Below are 22,695 nucleotides of genomic sequence, written 5' to 3'. Positions count from 1 at the left end.
CAAACTGCAACACAAAACCAACTTATTTATTTCAAAGTGCCAACACTGCAATTAAACCTGAATACTGAGGTTTCAGTTAAGAAAAAACAACTCATACAATTGTCCGAACTAATTAACATCTCTCTCTTTCTTTCTCTCTCTCTCTCTGTCTGTCTTACTCACTCACTCAGGAGCCACGAATGAAAGTAAAGCAAGTTAAATCAAAGCAGTTTGCCCTTCCTTGCACCAGCAGCCCTGCTGGTGCACTCTCTCCCTCCCTCCCTCCCTCAGGAGCCACGAATAAAAGTAAAGCAAGTTCAATCAAAGCAGTTTGCCCTTCTTTACACCAGCAGCCCTGCTTGCAAGCTCTCTCTCTCTCTCTCACTCTCACTCTCACTCACTCACTCACTCAAGAGCTACAACTGAAAGTAAAGCAGGTTAAATCAAAGCAGCTTACTCTTCTTTAGAAAGCCAGCCCCAGCAGCCCAGCTGCTGCCTCCGCTTCCTGCTGCTAAAGAGACGGGCAGCAGGGAGGCAGCGTTGAGGAAAAGGAATCACGTGGGCACGGCCAAAACCCATGTCATCTCTGCTCAGAACGCCATTCCAGGCATTCCCCCTCCAAATGAGCCCTGGAACTAGCGATCCGGTGACTTGGCTCGCGTGCCCACAGAGAGGGCTCTGCGTGCCAGCTGTGGCACACGTGCCATAGGTTTGCCATGGCTGCATTATACCATGCTGAGATCTCACCTCTCCCCAAACCCCGTCCTCTCCAGGCTCTCCTAAGTGAAACCCATAAAATTCCTACAGTGTGATCAGGAAATGATCAGGAAATGGCAAATTAAATAGAAAATGATCGAAGAAGTAGTTGTGAATGACTCCCCATACACATTTTGGAGCTATGATTGTCTGTATCTGAAAGCTGAACCTTTTCGCTCTTGTAGGCCTGGCAGAACAAAAATGGCTGTACTTAAAGAGAAATGGAGGAAGAGAGAGGAAGAGGTACGGTTGCCAGGTCTCCCAGGCTTGAAAGCAGGAGACGGAGGCTTGTTTGGGGGCCCATCAGAGAACTCACCTTGCAGGGTTCCTTGGCCTGTTCCTGCACCATTCTCCCCTGCTGGCCAGGTGAGAGGTTATGGGGTGGTGGTGACTAAGAGTGGGGGATCCCCTGCCTCCACTGAGGGGCTGGCAACCCTAGGAAGACACTGCCCTGCCCTCCTAAATTAGGGAGGGTAGAAGGAACAGCTTGCTTAACCAATGGGTCAGGCGCTCTCCCCCTCACCTGGGACTTGGGTGGGCCGAGCCAGGAACTGCCACCTCCCTCACCTTGACTTGTATAGGGCTCAGGTATGCTGAGCTCAGCCGTTCTGTTCCAGGGCTGGCCTGTGAGGGAAGAGGCCATTGGCCCATTGGGAGGCATCCTGGTGTTCTTAAAGACCAGTGTACCACTGCCTGTGAAGTTAAGTTAGGCTGAGAAAGTGCAACTGGCCTAGGATCACCCAGTGAATTTCTAGGTCAGAATCAGGATTTAAGGTCCTAGTCTGACACTGTCCATTACACAACAGTGGCTTTTGTGTGGTGGTTGCTGTTGAACAGTAATGAGCAGCTGGGCCTGAGTTAGTCATGGAAGTCAGGTGGTAGCTAGTCACTCAGTGGTTACTCCTGGGCCTGGCCCCAATGAGTCCTCCCTTAAAAGCCCAAATGGCCCTGGAAAAGGGTCCTGCCCCTTCCTGTGCCTTTTGTTGACAGAAACAGAGACTGGAACGCTGATAAAACTGTTGTGGTTTACTAGCAATGGCCACCAAGGGAATCCTTTGATCATTTGTGGGGGGAGGTTAACCCCACAGGTTTTTATTTTATTTTATTTTTAAAGATTTCAGGTTTTCTGCAAACCTGGGGACATTTTTCAGATTTGTAGAAAAAAATCTGCCTTGTCTGTTAATGGCTCTGGTCTCCAGATTTGACCTCGTTGAGAGTTAGAAATATTGATACATACAACCACTTTACCACATGGTAGGGTTTTCTACTATATGATTTTTTTGGTCCTCTGTAAAATTTTCTGATATTTTCCCCCAGCCACATATACTAATGCGTAGTGAATTTTGGGGGTTTTATCACTGTAGCCTCCTCACATTTTCAGAGTGGTTGCATGATTATGTAATATAATAATTAGGGGCACTGAGCAGTAGGGTCCCATCCCCCTGCTCTGGGCGGGGGATCCCCCGATCCCCCCTCCCCCCCTGCGCCCATTTACCTGGCCAGCAGGGAGGGTGAGCTCCCAGGGGCACCCCCTCCCCTGGTGGTGCGGTGCACCCCTGGGTGCGGGGCGCGCTTTGTGCACGTGCGTTCACAACAGCGAGAGGACAAAGGAGGTAGGACCCGGCATCCCAGTCTCCTGCTGGGAGACTTGAGGGACCTGGCAACCCTACTGAGCAGGGAAATTATTGCCGTAAATTTCATAGTTCATGACTAGATCACGATTTGAGTCCAGTGTCACCTTAAAGACCAACAAGGTTTCCAAGGTATACATTTTTAAGAGTCAGGTATCTGATGACTTTGACTCTTGAAAACTTGTGCTGAGGGATCCCATTTCCCCAGCTGGGACAGGGGATACCCCGCTCCTAGCCTCCTCTCACCTGGCCCGCAGAGGGGGAAAGCTCAGGAAAAGGGTAAGAACACCCACTTCTGCATCACACTGGGAATGACATCATTCCCGGTTCAACATGAAGCACTCCATATGTCTCCAGATTGGGCCACTACCTGCCATCCTCCACTTTCATACCCAGGGGCTATGGCAACCTTACTTCCACGTTGGAAATCATGTTGGTCTATAAAGTGATACTGGACTCTAGTCTTGTTTTCCTGCTGCAGACCAACATGGCTACCCACCTGAAACACAGTTCATGCCTGAAATTATCTTTTTAAAAACAGCTTGTCTGTCTTGCTTTTTATGCATGATTTCAGTTTTTACAATTACAGTTCTCTGTTTTCATGAGGTATTTTAATGTTTTTTGTTGTGTGAATGATTTTTTATTGAGGAACTCTCACCCTAACTTCTCAAAATTTGTGTGTGTGAGTATGTTGTGTGATAAAAGAGTGGTTGAAGTGCGTGTATACATGCCATCCAGCTTGTTTGCATCATGTGTAGCTACAGTTTAGTGGTTTTATGCATATGGCAACTGTGCACTAACTATATGTTTAAAATGTATGCAGGGCAATTACAGCAAATATTGTGTTCTTGTTTGCAGAGCTGTTGATGTTTTAATTTCATTAATAGCTTTTATTTTATTTTTGCCTTGTTTAAAGAAATTGTGGTTTCAAAAGATTCCACATTGTCAAGTATAGCGGCTTCAATGGCAGTGAGACAGGGTTGCCAATTTTCCAGCTGTGCCTTAATATGGGTTAAAGCATGGTTAATACATTGCTTGTGGTTATTATTACCAGTGTCTGATAAAAAATCTTATTAAAAGTTTTTAAGTAGGCGAATTCCCTATCCTGATTTCTGCGCGCTCTCAGAATGAGCTAATCCCAGATGGCTAAAGTCAGTGCTTCAACCATATTGATATTTCTCAGCATCAACAGCATTAATGCATTGTAAAAGGAAACTGTGACTGCATTTAAAAACAATTATAATGACAAATAAAATACAACAATTAAGAAAATTAGCTATAATAATTTGAAACTGTGTGCACATTTGCACATACATGCAACAAACACAACACTAAAAAAGGAACAAAAATTAGCAGAAAATGTGCTTCGTTTAGGCAGAGAACATGCATAGATAATTCCATTTGTCTACAGTGCAGACTTGTTTTAGCCTCTCCACCTTCACACATTTGCAAGCAGTGAAACACAGAAAACTGTGCCATCAAGTTGCAACTGACTCATTGCTACACCATCCTCAGGGAGTTCCAGGCAAAAGACAGAGGAGGTTTGCCATTGCTTCCTCATCATAGCAACTCTAGCCTTCCTTGGCTGTCTTCCACCCAGACAGTGACCGTGGCCCACTAGAGTTGCCAGGTTCCCTTACCCTCCTGGTGGGGAGGGGGACGACTTAGTGCTTACCTTTTTCTTCTTGCCAGCATTCTCCTCATGATGTCATCGCGCAAGGTGGGGGAGGCACAGGTGCTTCACAGTGAGCCAATATGGGCCCTGAACAGGTCCGATTTTGCCTGTTTGGGGTCCAAATTGGCCTGCTGCGAAGCGTGGGAGTGCTCTCGAGGCACAGCACTGACATCAATGATGTCACGCTGGCCCCAGGAGCATACCTGGGAGGCCTGTTTCCCGCCTCTCCCCCCTGCTGGCCAGGTAAGTGGTGAGAGGTGGGAGCAGGGCATCCCCTGCCCCCACCAGGGGAATGGGATCCCTATGGCCCACCCTGGTTAGCTCCCAAATTCTGATGAGCCTAGCTTTGCCCCCCCCCCAGCTATATTTTAAAGACAGAAAATGACAGGGAATTATTTGGAAAGTAGTGCAAACACCAACATTATCAATATGTTAACTTTTAATACAGTGGAAACAGAAAAACTATCTACTTCTGTAAATAAAGTTTGAACCAGGAATTAATATCAAAATGCAGCAGCAGTGGATGGAGAGAATGAACTAATATGTTCCCGTTTGGTGTAGTGGTTAAGAGTGGCAGGACTGTAATCTGGAGAACCAGGTTTGATTCCCCTTGAAGCCACTTGAAGCCAGCTGGGTGAACCTGGGTGAGTCACAGCTCTTCCAGAGCTGTCTTAGCCCCACCCGCACTGCTGGCGCCAAGGTTTCTGGCGCCTGCGGCAACCCACCCCCCGCGCGCGTGCAGTGCGTGCCACTGACTGAGCGATTATGTCATCGCACAGCGTAAGCCAGGGGCATTCGCCGGCGGATGGCTGGGGTGGCGGGAGGAGGCTACTCCGTGCTCCGCACGCCGCCCCGGCAGCGGCTCGTGGCTGCTGCGCCCGGCTGGGTCATGTGGCGGTGGTGGCGGCAGCAGCAGTGGCACAGGGCTGGCTGGCTGCAGCAGCTGCGAGCCAGCCATGCCAGCTCTGCGGCGCGCGCCTCCGCCCCCAACACCCCCTCTGGTGCCTCTCCAGTGCTGTCGCACCTGAGGCCACCGCCTACCTGGCCTCTATGGGCGCGCCGGCCCTGCCCACCCGCCTCACAGAGTGATTGTTGTGGGAATAATAGTAACACACACTGAGTGAGCATTAAGTTGTCCTGAAGGGTGGTATATAAATCAAATGTTGTTGTTATTGTTATTATTCCATGGCAATTAAATGAGGTAGTATCTAAACATGAAGCAAGAACAGACAGAATTGTACAGAATTATGAAAGACTGTATTATAATGCTTTAAGAAGCATTTAAGTAGTGATCAAACTTTCCCACATTTTCTTCATGGTAAGCTGATCACTGTATTCATTCAGAGTTGAGAAATAACAAGGGAATTCTTAAATTCACCTTTCTGTTGTGAAACAGAATAATGTACTTCATGCAAGGTCAGCCTGCAGCATGAGTGCTACTAGTAGCAAAGGCAGCAGATGATTGTGGCAGAACTAGTGTGGAGCGAGCACAAGGGTACAGGGGCCTATGGCTGAGTTAGTCCTGCATTCCTGCTTGTCTTTTCCATGCTATGCTCCTCCCTGCTTCATAGTTCAGTAGATGGAAGGCAGGACAACATGTGTGTGTGTTTTACATATGGAATGCTGTTGATGTAGTTTATCTGGATTTCAGTAAAGCTTTTGACAAGGTTCTTCATGATGTTCTGATGGATAAACTGGTAGACTGTGGACTGGACTCTAGGATGGTTAGATAGATAGGGAACTGGCTGGATAACTTGCAACCAAAGAGTAGTTGTCAATGACATCATGTCAGATTGGAGGAAAGTGTCCAGTGGAGGGCCACAGGGCTTGGTTCTGAGCCCAGTGCTTTTCAACATTTTTATAAATGATCTGGACAAGCATGTGAAGGGATTACTCATTAAATTTGCAGATGACACCAAACTAGAAGGAGTAGCAAACACCTTTGAAGACAGGGATAGAATTCAACGAGATCTGAACACACTGGAAAAGTGGGCAGATTTTTATAAAATGCAATTTAACATGGATAATTGCCAGGTTCTCCACCTGGGTAACAAAACTGCAAAGTACTGGATGAGGGATACACTTCTGGATAGTAGGGGGTGTGAACAAGATCTTGGGATATGGGCGGATAGGAAGCTAAATATGAGCAGTCTGTGTGATGCAGAAGCAAAAAAGGCAAACGCAATCCAAAGGCATAACAGCCAAATCACAGGATGTTATTACTCCACTATATAGCATGTTGGTCAGGCCCCACCTGGAGTTTTGCGGGCAGTTCTGGAGGCCTCATTTCAGAAAGGGTGTGGACAAATTGGAATGGGTATACCGAAGAGCAACCAGGATGATCAAGGGCCTGCAGACCAAGCTCTACAAGGAAAGACTAAGGAACTTGGGAATGTTCAGTTTGGAGAAGAGGAGGTTGCAGGAGACATGATTATTCTCTTTATTTAAAAGGCTGTTGCTTAGGGAAGGGAAAGGAGCTGTTCCTCTTGGCAACAGAGGATAAGACTTGAAAGAATGGGTTTAAACTACAGGAAAGAAGGTATGGGCTGGATGTTAGGAAAAATTTCTTCACATTAAAAGTTATTCAGCAGTGGTATCGGCTGCTTAGGGATGTAGTGAGTTCCTCTTCACTGACAGTCTTCAAGGGGCGGCTGGATGAATACTTGTCAGGGATGCTTTAGGCTGTTCCTGCACTGGGCATTGGACTGGACTAAATGTTCTGTAAGGCCCCTTCCAATTCTATGATTCTATTATATGTACACTCTAATAAGTACTATGGAATTATCACATATTTCATACATGTGTAGGCTTGTCATTTGCCTGCCTATGGCATGTAAATCCCTGCCCTCAGCCCCAGTCCTCATGCCCTCAAGAAATTAAGTGTGAATGAAAATTGCCTCCATGGTGACGCTCCAGGAATGTGCTCATGCCATGGAGATGATGAAAATTCCCAGCTTATCATCGAGAAGTGAGTCACATCCTCCCCAAATTTCATCTTTCCCAGGCACTTCCCCCCCAAATCTGGCATTTGCCGAGGCAATGCTGGTAATCCTACACATGTGGTACACTTAAAAAGGGGAGGGCTATTTCAGTACCCCTAATTGATGCATATCTACACATTCTTATGATTGTTCTTCTGCTTCCATAAAAAAAAATGTTAGAAAGTGTGCATTGTGCCCTTCCACTTTGGGGTTTGATCCAATAAAAGGGTATTTTTTGCATGCATAGTCTGGTGCTTTTCCTAGCATAAAATATAAATCACTCTTGCTGCAACCTAAACATTTATTTATTTAGGCTGTTCCGCCTCTACAGAGCCCCGCTTGAGGCAGCTTAAATTTAAAACATCACAAACGTGTTTTGCCCTGACCTTATATGGAGGGGAACAATTGTTCCCCTTTTCTACATGCTTGTAGTCTTCTCACATAACAGTCCAATCCTCCTTGTATTTCTTGGAAATAAGGAACATTCCACTTATCACCTGATAGTGAATAAGAGTATTCCACCAAGTTTGCATTTGAGAGGGAATTGCACCAGCATGGTTCTCTAATGCACCTTTGCGATACAGATGTATGATTATCTCATTTACATGTAACATTTTAAGTATATGCTTAAAAATCTAAGGTGTACCTAAAAATATAATGCACAAAACAGTCTTAATTCTCAGTATCTTACTTCCAGTTCCCCCAAATTCATAAATGTATTGTAAGATGCAGGAAAGTTGGAGTGTGACTTTAAATCATCAAGCAGCAAGTGTTCTGAAACTTAATACAAATGCATTTCAAACTATTTTTTACACATGCATACCAACATCTGAAGTGGGATTGAAAACTTTAAGTGGCATGGTTGTTGGGGGTTTTCCGGGCTGTATTGCCGTGGTCTTGGCATTGTAGTTCCTGACGTTTTGCCAGCAGCTGTGGCTGGCATCTTCAGAGGTGTAGCACCAAAAAGTGCTACACCTCTTTTTGGTGCTACACCTCTGAAGATGCCAGCCACAGCTGCTGGCGAAACGTCAGGAACTACAATGCCAAGACCACGGCAATACAGCCCGGAAAACCCCCAACAACCATCGTTCTCCGGCCGTGAAAGCCTTCGACAATACATTTAAGTGGCATGTTTGAAGGAAATTTTAAGATTGCAATGTCAAACTTTTCTATAGGGCAAACATGCTGTGTAATTAATTATGCATTGCAGCTAACTGGAAAAAGTCAAACTTTCAATTATGGCTTGGTATCAGAAAGTCTGGAACATTGCAGAATTCAAGAACGTGTTTAGTAATCAAATGGATACATTTGTAGAGAAATGAACTGTGTTATGTTTTGGAGTAGGATATAGCAGTATAGAGTTCATCCTTTATGTAGCTTTTAATTGGATTTAATTTCTTAATAAAAATAAACTTGCTAGTTACTTCAACCTTTTCTTGTATGGTTTGTCATCAGAATGCTTTGCAGCTCCTCTCTGCATTACTACCAACCAATCAAATTGAAAAATTACCCCTTTTACTTCAGTGTAATCAATCTGGAACAACTACCCCCCCTAGTTCTTTACTAGCAATTGCCTATCATCAGTAATCCTATGGAAAGTGGAAAAAAATCTTCTACCACCTTAATTTTATGTACAAAAGGATGGTTAAGATGACGCAAAGAGTAACAGATCAGAATTAACAATGCTCTTGATTTCACCCTGAAAGTAAGATGTATTATTGTAGTCCTTTGTCCTGACTAGGTTTGTTAGGATCATTGCTTTCTTCCTGTCTAAAATTCTCCTTGATGTTTCCCTCCTTGATAATCTCCAGTCCTCTTCCCCCTCCCCTCATCTGTCATGCAGGTGGCCCAGAACTGCTGTCTCATTGTAACCCTGAGAACCCCGAATTCTCTGTTTTCTGCCTCCAAAGCTGTTTGGTATAAAGGAAGTGCTATCGACATGCAAAGGTGTTATTCAGCGCTTCTCTTGCTTTCTAATGTTCCCTTCAGCTGGTGTCTCACTAAATCTACTCTCTCAGTGCATATTTGGAGGGTGTGTTAGTGTGTGTGACAGAGAATGAGCGAGCGAGAGCATCTCTTCCTCAGAATAAGAAGGATGTGTTGAGCCCTCTGGCTGGAAGCCAGGACTCTCTGTGGAAGTATAAATCGACCCATCAGGGAGGGGGGAAAGAGATTAACGTTGGCCGTCTTCATTAGTGGGTCCCCAGAGGAAGTCATAGCTGCCGTGAGCTGTGAATGAGACCAAGTAGGGGAGGGGAAGGGAGGGCTCGCAGCTTTTATCAATCCCTTTAGAGTCTCCTGAGGAGAGGAGAGAATGATAGCGATGGAAGGACATAAAATGAAGGAAGCTGGAGCCTTGTAGCAGAACACTTGCTGACTGCTGATTGGGTGAAGGGGTATTTGGCTGCTAGTCCTCTGCTCCAATCAGTGCCCAGTGAGCTGTTTGGACTACTTGGCATGCTAATTGGGAGAAGAAGAGAGGAAATTGGCCCCGTGGCAGCATGATGCCCTGCCATGCCAAACAAGCGAGAGTAATTACACTCGCAGCACCTTCATTATATAGGTTTTCAGGGGAACCATAAAGAAATAATTCTCCTCAGACTTTTTTCTTTCATTTTTTCCCCTTGGTGGTTTAAGCCAGGTGGTTTTTTCCAGTCCTCCCATGCTCTTTGCATACTTAGCCCCCATTTAATACTATTTCCTCCCCTCTTCAGGCCCGTGTTTTTGTGCATGCACGGGCCTGTTTTCACATGCATGCAAGTCTGTTTTTTAGCTTAAGCTGTTCAGTATGGAAGCGATCACATTTCTGGGTGGGTAGATTTTTCTTTCTTCCCCCCCTTTTGTCTAAATCTTGAAGAAACATATTTCTTGGTACAGTCCTTGACAGATTGAATTGTGATGGAGCTGCTACCGGTAAAATCCAGTTAAAGCTAGTTGCTCCTCCCCTCCCTTTTCCTCCTCCCCTGTTTCTACATGCAGTGGAAGGATGCAGATATGACAGCTCTGGATCTTGGAATTCTTTATTCATAAATACAGGTATGACCCTCACTGCCTGCCTGAACTCTGATCTCAGGGGATCACAGAGAGAGAAGCTTATTGCCCCCTTCACCTTTCCCCCCTTGGCCCTTGCAGGCTTGCAGTGTGTCAACAAGGGGATTAGTGACTGTGTTAAATGTGGTGCTGCTTTTTTGGCAATGGGACCCAGAACTGTAAGCAAATGCTTGTTACATTGCAACCTTGTTTTGTCTGCCTGCCCAGGGACTAAGAGGTCTACAGATAGGTGGAATCTAGAAATAGATTAGATTCTATATTGCTAACACAAGGCAGGAATTTGGGCAGAATCCAGTGTATTCCCTATTTCACAGTTGCTTGGTACGGTCTAAAACTAGGTACTCAAAACAGGTGCTATTGCTTCCTTGGCTCAAATGAGCATCTAGCCAGCCAGGAAAATTGTACTTCTATCTTTGAATGCCTGCTTTTCCCCTGTGGAGTGAGGCCTGAGCAATTCTCTTCCAGACAGCTGATCTGACAGTCCTCCTGTTCCTATTTTATTCCTGTGGCTCTGTGGATAATTGGAGTCAAAACGAGGATCGAATGATTAAACAAGATCCAACATTTGTCTTTCGGTCTTCCCAGATAATGGATCAGAGGTTTGAATAGTAAATATATTCCCTCTCATGAAATAGTGTCACCCACACATACACACACACGCTTGTGTGCACGCGCACACGCACGCACACACACACATGTATACATGCTGCGGTTAGCGATGTGGTGGTTCATTCATTTCACACGAGTCTTCATTTTACTTATTTCCTCCCAGTAATAAAAATCTTACATTTCTAGAACACCTTGAAGCCCCAGTCTGTCTTGCCACGTGTATTGATAGAGAAATTGCTTCTACTTCAGCAATTCTACCTCCGAAGGGTGAAAAATGCTTAATCTAGCTGTGGTTTGAATAATAATTTTGGTTGATCATGCTTGAATACTGGCAGCTTATGTGGATGATTTTTCATGTTTTATGTTTGTAATTGTCATGGCCTTTGATTAGTGCAATTATATAAATTACTGAAGCATATATATTTTTTACAGTATTGGAATAATAATAACTGCTTATTGTTCATATTCTAAATATATCCTATGTGCTCAAAGTGCTTCATGTGTAGCATTAATCTTTATAAGAACTCTGTAAACTGAGCTAACGTTATTACCTCTAGGTTATAGATGAAAGGCTGATGTTAAGATTCTGGGGTGTGTGGTTAAGTTGAAATTTGAATTGCGATATAATTTTCTTAAGTATTCCAATGGCTCTCAAAAAGCATTTTTTAAGAACTGCCCATAGAATTAGTGAGACAATAAATTTTATCGGATTCTCATTTTTAAGGTGTTACGGATCTTGATCCTTGGTCCCTGGGAAACAGGCACCAATTGCCTACTTTGGGTTAGGCAGCCTCTGGCATGCATGGCCAGACTATTTTGATCGGCATGGCGGTTCCCTTGTGCCACTACAAAAGCAAGAGCACAGATAAGTGGAGATGAGCTCAGATCACAGCTGGAAGGCAGAAGGGCAAAGTAGGAGTCAGCAGGATCCTGAGGAAGGATCTCCTCCTGTAGAACAGCAGTTATTTAAAATTGGAATTTGGACTGTTGTAGTTCTGAGAGTGAAAGTCAAAGTGTAAACTCTCCCAATGTTGCCCTTGTGTCCTACTAGGTCCCTGTTCACAAAGGAACTTTTAGGATCAGGCATTATGAAGGTATAAGAGGGGGACCTGCAACGACTTGTCCGGGGTGGGGAGATCTCATTTCCCCCTCTCCCACTATTTCATCTTGCCTTTTTCTGAAAGCTTCTATAGCCTCTCCCCTTTTCCTGGTTTCTTCTCTTTCCACCCACGTGCCGACCTAGTTTTATAAGCCTTTCTGACTTCAGCTTTCCTTCCTTCCCTCCCCTGGAAGCCTCTACCAAGGAAAACTATGGTCCAGTTGTGCTGTACCAGCTGCCAGGCTGGGCCCAATTGGGTGATGCCCGGCCTAGCCCAGTTGATGAGGGTGAAGTTGTGCAATGAGGAACCCACAAGAACTTGCAGTGAACATCTCATTTTCCCTTGCCTCCTTTCCCCCACACTATTTCCTCTTTCCCTCCCCCTGGCAACCCCCATATCCTCACCTCCCGCTACTTTATTCTTTCCTTCTCATACATCAACCAACCTAACTTTTATCTGCTCCCCATCTTCGCTATATTTATTATTTATTTACTTAATTTATACACTGCCTTTCTCCACAACAGGGGCCCAAAACAGCTTACATCATTCTCCTCTCTTCCATTTTATCCTCACAACAACCCTGTGAGATCAGTTAGGCTGTGACTGGCTCAAGGTCACCCAGCGAGCTTCCATGGCATAGTGGAGATCTGAACCTGCATCTCCCAGGTACTATTCAGAAACCCTAACCATTATAGCACACTGGCTTTCATGTGGTGGCTCAGTTAAATGGTAGCAAGTAGCCAGTCCTGGGTGAGTTGTGCAGGCTGCATGGTAGCAAGTCACCCAGTGGTTTGCCATTGGGCCTGACCCTGATGAGGCCTCTCTCAAGGGCCAAAACAGCCCTGGAGAGGGCACTGCCCCTTACCCTACCTTTTACTCACAGAAAAACAAGACTTGAGCTGGCAATACTGTTCTGGTTTCTTAGCAAGGGCCACTGAAGTCTTTCATTCCTTAAAACTACAGGCACTGCTTCTATTGTTTGGTTATTTATAACCCCCCCCCCCCCCAATATATTTTATTTTTTAGATTTCAGATTTTTCTGAAATGCTAGGGCTTTTACTCATGTTTGTATAAAGATCTAAATTTAAGTATCCACAGATTTGACCATGTTGAGAATTAGATATATTGATTACTCTGTTTCAGTAACATTCCCAGATGTGAGCTTTGAAAGCAAGTGCACCTATGTTTCATAATTACATCTCTAAACATTTTAGTCCCAATTTCCCATGTTCTCCAAACAGATCTATATCCAACCAATGGAATGTTTCTAGCCGATCACAGCCATAATCTTCCCTTCCCCACCTTGTTTCCCATAACACCAGGGTCTTTATGGTATATGCTGTATTTTTTCAGTACTTAGGCCAAAAAGATTGCCTATGCTTTACTTACTCTGTGTGCTGTCATGAAGCAAGGACCAGCCTGCAGAAGAGAGAAGATTGATGTGAGGATAGAGTTAGGACCACAATAGAAGCTTTCAGATATCTCAGAGGGAGACTTAAAAAGGCCAACATATGCTGACAAATGTTATTGAGAGAAAAAATGAATTCAAGATGAAGACTGAGAAACTATCTTTCCAACTGGAAGAAAGCTTGAGAATCTAACAAATGATTTGTGTCATTTCATTTAAATGCCTCTAGGCGATGATGACGTTGTTTTGGATTTTTTAAAAATAATTGTAACCTTGTTCTGGAAGGCTTGTGAATTTTATCATAACAGGGGGTTAGATTAGATAAATCATGAAATTTCTTCTAAATCAATGATTTGGAGATTGATCATTGCTAGGAGCATAACTCAAACGTGTTTGTTGCAGGACTTTGTAAAAGTGCCTGGCTACCACTTGAAACCGTGTCTCATGTAACCAGTTGATAACTCTGGAGTAGGGGGGGACTGTAGCTGTATTTTGGAGGTGCTGCAGAATAGCCATTTTGATTGTTACTCAAAGTCATTGGTCTCTGTACCATTACAGATATTTGATTAATGTGAATTGGAAAAGCTATTTTGTCACTGACCATCATCGTACTACTTTCTCAGACCCTGTATTGCTACTTTAAAAGATGGATCAAATAGGTGGAAGCTGGAAATGTGGACTGTGAAAGTATGTAGCATGAAAGTTTTTCCTCCCCCACTCCGTGGTCTTCCTTCAATCCAGAGTGGGGTGTAATGATTTGCCTCCCTCTGCTCTGCTCAGCCTTTAGGGCTGCTGTCAATAACAAATGATTCTGCTGTGCCTCATTTGCATATTGTTTTAAAGCCTCTGCATCTTCTTGCTCTCCCATCTCCTCTCTTCTCCCACACCAACATTGGGCTAAATGTTAAATTACCCCATCACCCCATCTTCTGCTTTCCTTTTTTGTTGTTCTAATATCCAATGCCCAGGAGCAGAGACAAGAGGATAAACAGGAGGCAGTCTCATTCGCTTTCTTTTACACAGAATTGTAGGCAAGCAAAGCTGTCAGCTTGGCAGCATGAGACAGGCTCCATCTCTGAAAAGTGCGGAACATGTCTGTCAGCCCTGAGTGATCTGCTTATAGTTCCAAACATCATAGTTATTTTCCTGACAATTATGGATGGGACTTCCCCACAGAATACTGCTACCATCTTCTGCTGCTTTTGCAGGGTCAGAAACCAGGGTTAGATGCAAGTCAGAGGGTCTGTCTATATGGCCCCCCTCCCTTCTCAATGTATTCATAGAAGCAGCATGATGTGAAGGCAACCTTGCTATAGGAGAGCTGTTTACTTGATAAAAAGCAACCCAAATCCAAGCCAACTTGGGTGGATGTGCCCTGGAAAGTAAACAATGGGCAAGTAGGCATCCTTCAAAGAACTAAACTTTTTAAAAGGTTCATAAAATGGCGGGAGCAGGAAGTGGCAGCTTTGCTTATGTTAGGGGAGAGTCTGTGGTTCAGGGAGGGAGTATCTGTTTGCCATGCAGAAGGTCCCAGATTCAATACCTGGCCTCTCCAGTTAAAAGAATCAGGGACAGACTGGCCATTAAACTTACAGGGAAATTTCCTGGTTGACTGCCGCCCTAGAGGGCTGCTGATGGTCAGGAGCCTGTATATCCACACCCCAGCAACTTTGCTAATACCTCAGGGGCTACTAGGCTTTAGACCCATCATCAGCAATGACAATTGGTGCCATCTTACCAATCGTCTCCTCCTGCATTGCTGCCAGATTAAGGGAGAATGGAATAGGTGAGCTAATGCCCATTGTTGCCCCACTGAGCTGTGTGTCCCTGAAGAACTGGCTTGTAATGCTGTAGGGGCCACTCAGCTTGGTTGCTCCAGGGCCGTTTTCACTTCGCAATCCACTCCTGATTATGATTTAGGTGATGTGAAAGACCTCAGCCTAAGAACCTAGAGAGCTGCTGTCAGTCTGAGTAGACAATACTGATCCTGATGGACTTATGGTCTGATTAAATGTAAGGCAGTGTCATGTGTTCATTTTGTTTTGTGTTGTTTCTTAAAGATTATATAAGTACTCTGAAATTTGAAGTGGAACATTTTGGAACATCTAGTTTCTAAATAACATCTAGTTTCTAAATAAGCTTTAAAAATCTTTAAAGGATTTCTTAAAATGGCATAGTTATGGGTCAGGGAGAAGGGAATCCATTACCTATGATAGTAACAATGCTAGTAACTGCAACAAAATAAGGTGTGTGTGTGTGTGTAAGAGATCTGTTTTTTTCAGTGACAAAATACTGCAGTTTTGAGTGCTGGAAAAAATAAAATCCCAGTGTTTGATAACAGGAACATCAGTTGACTAGTAACAGAAAAATATATGCACTGATGTATTCAGTCTCTTTCCTTGCTTTTCCTCTCCCTCCTTCAGTATATCTTGGATCAACAGTGGAATCCTGACCTCTCAGCATGATAGGGTTACCAATCCCCTGGTGGAGGCAGGGAATTCCCCACTCCTATCCTCCGTCCCACCCTTCACTTGGCTGGTGGAGGGGAAAGGCACAGGAACGAGCCTCCTAGATGTGCATCACGGGGCAGCACGATGATGTCACTTCCTGGGAGTGATGTCATGGCACCACCCCATAGTGTGCGCTCCCTTGCCTGCGAGATGACATCACTTTCTGGAAGTGATGTCATCATCACATACACATGCAAGAGAGAAGTGAAGACAAGGTAAGTGCTCCCCCCGCCCTCTTGCTAGGAGGGTAAGGGGACCTGGCAAACCTACAGAACACTCTGTTCTAATGCTATATATGTTTAGATAAAAATCAAACATAGTGTTTTGGAAAATCAAAATGCTGACTCAAATAACTGTGTAAGCTCTTTAGCTGAGGTGTTGGTGATATGTCCCTCCTGACTGCCTGTGTTCCACTCTGTGCCGCCCTGGATGTGATCAGTAGATCTACATCACTGGCTGAACCCTGCAGTTTTGTTATAGCCTCAGTGAGACCTCATAGTTGATGCCTTTTAATTGCTGGCTTTTATGTGACTTATGATTTATCTTTTTAAAGTGTTTTTAACTTTATATCTATTATTATTGTGACCCGCCCTGAGCCTGCTTATGGGGAGGGTGGGATATAAATGGAAATAAATCAATCAATAAATATATAAATACCCTTTCCACCATTAGTAAATTAAAATAGTTAGATTCTGTTTATGTTTCTGTTCCAAAGCAGGGAGCAATCATGGCCCGTTGCTGCTCCTTAATTCTCTGTACAGAGTGCTTTTGCTTATTCTGGGACTGGCTAAAAGATTCCTGTATATCAAAGCTATCACTAATTCTATTGCTCAATAACAGCAGGAAGCATTTATGCTAATAAAAAAATTACTGCTTGATAACGGTAGTGAAAGTCATTACTGTGCCATAAATGGACATCCTCTGGAGGCCATCGCATCCAATGATGCCTTTGGGGAAAGGATGCTTTCTAGCCATCTGGGAGCAATGATGTTTGGGTGATATACGCCTGTGGTAGAACAGGCTTTGGCAATTTTCCTTCCTAAAGGAAGGGCTACAATGTAAATGCTATCTTACTACACATTCCCTCAAACTGTGAAACACCTTTTTAAAAATTAATAACCATGCAGTAATTACTGTGCAATATTCCTCTGATTTGAGCACAGTCCTCCAATGGGTTGGAGATACCTAAAACATAAATATAATGGATGAACAGCAGATTAGGACTTGGATAGTTAACATTTTCAGAAAAATGGGAACAAATTTTGTGAGGATTTACTGCATTTCCTCAGAGAGTTTATTTTTGAAGGCTTCCATTGTGATTTCTACTCCTTCAGATGGATTTTAAAAAATTCAAATCTGTATGTTTTTTGCAAGCTCTGTGGGGTTGTTATAAATACGTATGTTTAAACTTTTGGTCCCCAAAATCTCTTATGCAGATATTTTGGTTGGTTGTAGCCAGCCAATATATTTTCAAGAACTCATTGGGTGGCCTTGAGAAAGACACACTTCTTTAAAACTTCACTCTCGGTATGAAAAATGAAAATCATCTCACAGGTTAGTTGTGAGAGAAGAGCAGTCCCATCCTGAGGGCTGCTGTGGTGGAGGCATCCTTCTGTCAGTGGAACAGTAGTGATCCTGGGTCATGCCCTAAGGGAATACCACACAGGCTGGGGACCCTACAAAAGCCCCTGCAGTGGGGCTGCATGGACTGAGATGGTGACAGCATCCACATCAGTTGCACTGTTGCACCCAGAAGAGTGAAATAGCATGGCCATGATGGACGGGGAGACCAAACCAATCTTGGGAGGGGCCATGGAGGGCCAGCCTTGGAGACATGATAGTGGAGGAGTGGGCCCATACAGTGCTGGGCCAAAGCACAGACCCCCACCAAACCAAACATAAACAGCAGCCTAAGAGGTAAAGGGGGACCTATCATCTTGCACACTGTCACCCAAAACATCCATAACATGGCCATTTGGCCTCAGCTGCCACTGCCCCTGGTGGGAGAGGAGAGAGGCCCCTGACCTGGGGACATGGGGACAAGTGAGCTGGAGCAGCCACAAGGCATTATTGAGTTGGGTCCAGGAACACATCTTGCAGCAGTGACATTGAGGTGCCCCCCTCCATGATAGCAGGGTACGTCCAGCCCATGCTGACAGTCCACATTCTGGCTACAAGAGGTTTGTGGGTAGGAGGTGCCCCCCTGGCTAGCACTGCTATCACACCCCTCCCTGCACAGCCTGCATAACCCCCAAGGCCTCTTTCCTCCCTGCCCTCTTCTAATACCTCCCTCCAAACCCACTCTGCAGCCAAGGACTATGCATGAACAGCAGCCACCTCCATGGTTGTCCGCACCTTGGCCATTATCCCAGGCCATGAGGACCCCCTTCCTGGCAGTATGGAGAGGACTCAGGCTGCTGGGGACTCAGAGGGGTCCACAAGAGGTATGGGGGCCAAGAGGCCTGCAGCTGCAGTCAAAAGGCATCACACCCATTAACTGGTCATTGGCCAGGACCTGCAGTTCTTCGGAAGGGTCCACAGAGGGCATTGTGGCCTTCAACTCAGGAACAGTGCTGCTGTGTGAGACGGAGCAGCACATGTGCAGCCTCCTGGAGACAGGTCCGTGGGCCTCAAGGACACTCGGGCACCTTCATACTGGGACCATGACAAATGCCATGGCAGGGTTCTCTGACCTCCTTGAGATGCTGCCAGGAGCCTTAGGGTATGGTAGCTAAAGTGGCTGGGCTGGGCTGGAGCACCCCTGCATCTTGGCCCCCTATTTCTCCAGGGCCAAAGTCCACCTTATTCCATTTGCCTTGTGTGTGTTGTGTTTTACACATGTTCATGCTTGCTGAAGTTTTGTCAGGCACATTAAAATTGACCACTTTATTTGCATATTGATTGTGTGGTGTTCGTCTGGGTGTGGGTTTCATACTGCTCATGCCATTGACATGTTGCAGGCGCCACCCAGTTACAGCATCCCATAGAAGCTGCTGGTGGTGGGGTTTTTTTGCTTTTCCTGGGCTTAGGGTTACCAGCCTCCAGGTGGTGGCTGGAGATTTCCTAGGATTACAACTAATCTCCAGACTACAGAGATCAGTCACCCTGAAGAAAATGGCTCCTTTGGTGGGTGGAGTCTATAGTATTATACCCTGCTAAGGCCCTTTCCAGGCTCTACCCCCAAATTTCCTACCCTGGAGCTGGCAACCCTACCTGAACTCAACAGGCACCCATGGGCTGTGCTGTAGTTTTTACAACCATGGCTCTGTGCTGTTGCTGGGGGGTGTTCCTAGGCTGGTGCAGCTTAGGCAGCTGACTAACTCCTGGCCCTGCCACTTCCCCTGCCAACACCGAGGAATGTGCTTGTGGTGCTCCACGGTGTGGTTGTGGCAATGCCCTGCTGTGATGTGTCATTGACAGGTTGGCACCATCATGTCTTTGAGATATACCAGCATAGTGGATGGTTAGCTCTCTGTGTGCTTTTGCTACTCTCTTCAGGATTGTGCTGTTAGTAAAGAAGCAGGCCAGGAGCAGATACAAAGGTAGTGGTGATACTGTAGAGAATTACATCTCTGACCTTTCAGAATGACACAAAACTGTTGGCATTCTTACTTAGCATTGTAGACAAGCCTGCTAACAAGAAGGACAGCTGTTAATGGAGAAAATTAGCCTACTACTCTGATTTTCAATAACTGACTAAGAAGGTATATAAACTTTGCAGTCTCTATGCCACGTTTAGGCCAACAAACAAGCCAAAGAGCATATGGACCAGGTCTTGCAAAAGTTTGTCTTCCCTGGAAAATGTAGAGAGGTCTTTGCAGTAAGACCTGTAACTAAAAGTCTGCTTAGCCCCTTAATACAAGGTTTTGCCAGTACATTGTTGCATTTACGTGAAGCCTGGTGTCCTGAGTTGCTTCAACCTCTCTAAAGATATGGCACAAGGTATCACCAGCATTCCCCCTCTCCCGCTTTAGTACTCCAAAATCTCTTTGCGATTTGCTATTGTGTTGTATAAGGGACTGTGTGGCTGTACAACTGAATATCATGAGTCTTAAAAGGAATGTTAATGAAAAAGTTGAATTGACAGGACAGTAGCTTATATAGAAACTAGCTTAATACATGTGCTTCGCTATAGTATTTAACTACTTGGGTCGGCAGAACCAGGGAAAGTTTAAGTTAGTTAGGATGGATCCTGCCAAGATATGGAACATTCTAAAAATGACAAACCCCAGCTCCAGGAAGAATGCGCAAAGCGGAGTCTGGAGTGTCACAAGATGACTGTGGCAGATTTGCAAGCCCTTCTGATAGATCAGCAGCAGCAGGTAGGGGCATCTGCGGATGCGCGCATATACCAACCAGAGGCGAACTTCCGGCTGCAACTGGAACTGGAAAGGATGCATATTCAGGCTGAGAGGGAGCGGAGAGAACATGAACTAGAACTCCCAGCAGAGGCAAGCAGAGATCCACAGGCAGGAGCGGGAGGAGCAATGGAAACACGAGCTCAAGATTCTGCAACTGAAAGTAGCCCAGAGCAAGAAAATACAAGTCACGCCCAAGGACTTTGTGGCATACAAGGAGAGAGAAGACCCCTCCATAAACCTTTCCAACTTCGAGAAGGCGGCCAAGCAGTGGGGAGTTGCAGAGGAAGACTATATGTTTTACCTCTGTAGTATCCTGACTGGGGAACTTGCCACCATTTATCAAAGCATGCCATTGGGGCATGGCGGAATAAGTTTTGCAGCCTATAAAGCCACCGTCTTTAAAAGATTTAAACTAGGGGCAGACCACTTTCAGAAGCAGTTTCGGGGCTTGGCCCCACAACAATGTAAATTGTATTGTGAATTTGGGGTAAAGCTAAATGAGTTGGGGAGGAGATGGGCAGAGGAGGCAAAAGCCCAGGATTATGAGGGTTTGTTCCAGTTGTTGGTTTTAGACCAATTTTACTTTAAACTCCCCAAGGAGTTAAAATGTCTGGTAAAAGATAAGAAACCAAAACCATTGCAGAAGCCTCAGAACTGGCAGATGAACTAGTGCTGAACAGGGAGGGGTTGGATTGGATGACTTCCCAATTGGGAAGGGAAGAGAGGGGTTCCCACAGGGGTGGGAAAGTACAACCTTCCCCAAAAAGGGAAGGGGCACCTGCCAAGGCAGAGGGTAGGAAGTCCCCTGATTTGACAAACTGGAAATGGCCCCAGGTTCTCAGGTGTGGGGAGGCTGAGCACCTGAAGTCAGCCTGCCCACAGTTGCAAGCCGAGACCTCCAAACCCAATTCAAACGTACCAGTTACGCAAAAGGGGAAAGAGGAGAAGGTTGCAGTGGTAAGCCATGAGTGCCTCTTCACCTGAATGGAGCCAGCAGAAAACTGGAGTGATTTTGTGGAACTGGTAAAATTGCAAGACGGGTTGGTTTGGGGACATGCTGACACTGGCTCCTCGGTAACCTTGGTGAGGGCAGATCTGGTGTCGGAAATTGATATTGTCCCTGATATGGAATTCAGAATTCATGGGGTTCTGGGACCGCCATGATTCCTGTGGCCCGGATACCAGTGGAATGGCGAGGGTCAGCAGGTCTCACGGAGGTAGGAGTAATGATGGAACAGGTGTTTCCAGTGTTATTGGGCCGGGATTTGTTGGCTGGCCAGTATACCATTAATGCAGTAACACGCAGCCAAACCCTCGGAGGTGGGAGGAGGAAGGCAACTTCACAGAAGCCAAATCTCCACCAACCCGGGAGGAGGGAGTGACCCAGGTTACTGAGGTTGAGGAGAGGGTAGTCTGCCAGGAGGGGGAGAACCAGCCAGTCTCCAGCCCTGAGGGAGAGTGTGTCAAAGGGGAAGAACGGTGCCATTCCACCCAAGAGCAGCTAGAAAGTGTGGAGCCTTCCAGACTGGAAGGGGGTCAGTTGAATAATGCTAAAAACCCAACTGAGGAAACCAACCAAATCTTTGCCGAGGATCCTGGAAACAATGGGACTAGGGGTGGTCTAGAGGAACAGATGGTAGAAAGTCTGGGGGGATCCAGAAATGTTTCTGTCAGAGTTCAAGGAGACCCTAGTCTGGAACCACTGTGCAATGGGGCAAGGAACCAGGAAGTGGAGTTCTCAGATGCTCTTACTGAGCAAGTGGTAAGGAAGCAGTGTCGGTTATATCGGCTCTGGTTACCACCTAATAAACAAGGGTATGGGGAAGTAGTTTGACAGCTTGTGGTTCCAGGGAAATACAGGACCAAGCTCTCAGAGTTGGTTCATGACATACCCTGTGCAGGACACTTAGGAGTTAACAAGACCAGGTGAAGACTGTTGCTAAACCTTTACTGACCAAAGCTGGTTCAGGATGTGAGGGACTACTGCAAGTCATGTCCAACATGTCAAAAGGTGGGCAAGAGTGGGTGTAAAGTCCAGGCCCCTTTGCAGTCCCTTCCTATCATGGGAGAGGCATTCCAATGGGTAGGGATAGACATAGTGGGCCCGTTCCCAAAGTCTACTCAGAGGGGCAAACGGTTTATTTTGACTTTAGTGGACCATGCAACAAGGTACCCAGAAGCAGTGCCTCTAGCCTCCATTGAGGCTTCAGTGGTAGCTGAAGCCCTGATCAAGGTCTTTTGTCAACTAGGATTTCCCACAGAAATTCTGACAGATAGGGGGCGCAACTTCTTGTCTTAACTGATGGAGTGTTTGTGGAAATGCTGTGGGGTGAAGCGCCTGAAAACTACTTCTTACCATCCTCAATCCAATGGATTGTTTGAGAGGTTCAATGGGACATTGAAGGGAATGCTAAGAGCTTCTGTGGACACTCACCCCCAAGACTGGGATGAAAAACTACCGCAATTGTTATTTGCATATAGGGAGGTACCCCAGGAATCTACAGGATTTCCCCCTTTTGAACTTATGTTCGACAGAAGGGTTAGGGGACCTCTAGATCTGGTCAAGGAAAGATGGGAGGAAAAAATCCCAAAGGCAAAGAAATCTGTGGTGGACTATGTACTATCCTTCAGAGA

At 45.5% G+C, this 22,695-nt stretch overlaps 1 protein-coding gene across 1 annotated transcript in view; it reads left to right on the top strand.

Moving 5' to 3' along the window:
* The first annotated feature begins 1,067 nt into the window (after positions 1 to 1,067).
* The window catches only part of TCF20 (transcription factor 20), a 182,500-nt gene continuing 160,872 nt past the window's right edge, over positions 1,068 to 22,695 (top strand). The window contains exon 1 of the mRNA XM_054988399.1: positions 1,068 to 1,101. The gene's annotated coding sequence lies outside the window, so the exon portion shown is untranslated. The remainder of the gene's footprint in view (positions 1,102 to 22,695) is intronic.

Source organism: Eublepharis macularius, chromosome 9 (genome assembly GCF_028583425.1).
Source record: "Eublepharis macularius isolate TG4126 chromosome 9, MPM_Emac_v1.0, whole genome shotgun sequence".
Taxonomy (NCBI): domain Eukaryota; kingdom Metazoa; phylum Chordata; class Lepidosauria; order Squamata; family Eublepharidae; genus Eublepharis; species Eublepharis macularius.
The sequence above is the reverse complement of the archived record's forward strand: the minus strand, read 5'-3'. Positions and strand labels throughout refer to the sequence as shown.